Source organism: Camellia sinensis, chromosome 15 (genome assembly GCF_055761805.1).
Source record: "Camellia sinensis isolate YWXY chromosome 15, ASM5576180v1, whole genome shotgun sequence".
In the NCBI taxonomy this organism is placed as follows: domain Eukaryota; kingdom Viridiplantae; phylum Streptophyta; class Magnoliopsida; order Ericales; family Theaceae; genus Camellia; species Camellia sinensis.
Genome location: NC_138975.1, coordinates 40,892,233 through 40,894,197, shown reverse-complemented (window position 1 = coordinate 40,894,197; position 1,965 = coordinate 40,892,233). Strand labels below are relative to the sequence as shown.

General features: G+C 36.6%; 1 pseudogene; it reads right to left on the bottom strand.

Moving 5' to 3' along the window:
• Positions 1 to 588: 588 nt before the first annotated feature.
• On the bottom strand, positions 589 to 1,527 carry LOC114284656 (transcription initiation factor IIB-2 pseudogene; annotated as a pseudogene).
• Between the last annotated feature and the right edge of the window lie 438 nt (positions 1,528 to 1,965).

Here is a 1,965-nt window from a genome sequence, read left to right as displayed (position 1 = left end):
TCCATTTCTAACTGTATCGGTTTTATTCCAACAGATATGTTAAACAAAATAATGCCGTTAATGCCCAAGAAAACATCATTTTATTTCCAAACTCATTCTCCAAGCATTATTCAATTATCATATCCTATTTTGATCAAAAGCCCCAAAAGTTAAACATAATTCCTTTATTTTCTTTAAAAATGCTCTTTTGGTCACAAACCGGTAAAATTTTCAAAACCGATCGAATCAAAGTCCGTTTTGTTCAACTTTAAAACATAACTCTTTCATAACCTTACAAACATATTCCATGTTTACACTTTCACAATTTGGGCATCAACTTTTTATTTTTTCACAAAATTTCTCTTTTAAGCAAATAAATCACAAATTTTTCAAAAATTCTAATTAAATTATATACAACTCTAAGCTCCCTATAATCAAGTAAAAGTGCATAAAAAAGTGTTGGAAAAATTTCTACCTCGAGCCAAGAAGCTTTCAATTTTTGTTGGCAACAGAAATTATATTCGTTCAGAGCCAAACGACGCTATTTTCCGCCCTCAATTTCAAAATGACTGCTTTTCCCTCTATTGTGTTTACTCACAACTTCTCAATTCAAGAACTACAGAGGTTCTTTAGGTCTTCCTCCTTGGCATACCTGCTTGGTATTATCTTTGAAATATGGGGATAAAGATCCTTGTATGAATTTCTAATTGTCCCTTCTGCAACTCCGATTACAATTTAAACATCTTTAGGGGGCTTCTATTCATCTGAAAGTTGTGTTACAATGTAAATGACAACAACTGCAATTGATATAGGGCTCCTCCTTATATCAAACTCTTCCGACTTCTAGACACTTTCTTGGGCGGCTTTAACTGCTTGATTGTTCATACCAAAATTTGAGCAAAAGAGTCTCATAAAATCCCCAGCATGTATAGTACCCATCTCCACTGATTGACCCATCTCAAGCTCTAGCTGTTTCACTATGTATTCTTTTGCTTGGCTAATTTCTTTCTTTGTCGCTCCATTGGCAACAGAGCAGATTTCCTTAACAGTGTGTGGCTTATCTTCTTGCCGACAAGCTATGTACAGGCAAGCAGCCAAAATTGCGTCCTGGTTTCTTCCTCTACTAGATTTTTGATCTTCTACCTTCTTGAATAACTCATTGGCTCGATCCTTTATTGTTGCAACCAGGCCCAACCTATTGGACATGGTGGCGATGGTCTTGAAGGCTAAGATGAGGGATCGATCGGGATTAGAGTCGCGATTTTGCCAACAGCCGAGGGAGGAGGAGAGGAAGTCGGAGATGACGCCGTTAGGCTTCGAAAAGACGGTGGAGAGGCCTCCGTCGGTGAGAAGTGGGTTGGTAGGGCCACCAACACGAACTGGGTCGTTACCGCTTAACTCATTGGCAAAGGTCCTCCACTCGGAGGTCTTATCGATCGAGTGTGATTCCAACATCAGACCACACACCGAGCACACTGGGTCTCCGGTGGAATGATCGAACACCACCTCCGTCGCTCGGTTGCAGTCCGAGCAGTACACATTGCCCATTGATTGGATTCCTAGACAGATCTAAGATGAGATTTGATGCAGAGGATTGGAGAAAGGGTTTTGATTTATATTTATATTTATTCAGTTATTTATTTAATTAATTATTTTTTTTATTTTTTTGGGTCATTACATGTTTGATTTAAAATAAACTAAGATTGACCTTATTAAAAATTGAACAATTGAGATTGTTTGATTAGAAATGAACTTCTCGTCCAAACAACTATTAACTTTTATTTTATAATCCCACATCGAGAAAAGGAGGAAAAAATGAGTTGTTTCACTATATAAACCTTATGCTCCATTTAATATTGTAGTGTTGTGTATGTTTCAGTTCAAAACAGATTAAATTTTAAAATTAAAATAAAATTTAAAAGTTTTAATTAATGAATTTTTGTATAAGTTGGTTGGTCCTTTGACCTAGTCAATAGGGTGAACCGT